We start from the raw sequence: 215 nt of genomic DNA on the forward strand, positions 1-215 counted from the left end.
TACTCAGTCCTAGCAATCATTTCCAGTGTGTACCCTGCTCAAACCCCAACTGGCAAGAAAATCCCCCATCTACAGAGGTCTGCGCTCCAGGCACTGACAGCTAGAACAGGGAATGTTTTCTTCCTCTTCTCTAATAATATACAGTACACTGGAGAAACAAACTATTTATTTCTTCTGGTTTCTGTTCCTCCATCTGTTGTATTCCAGAGATGTGA

The sequence above is a fragment of the Staurois parvus genome, unplaced genomic scaffold (assembly GCF_062004578.1).
Source record: "Staurois parvus isolate SC_StPar_1 unplaced genomic scaffold, SC_StPar_1.0 ptg000496l, whole genome shotgun sequence".
NCBI lineage: Eukaryota > Metazoa > Chordata > Amphibia > Anura > Ranidae > Staurois > Staurois parvus.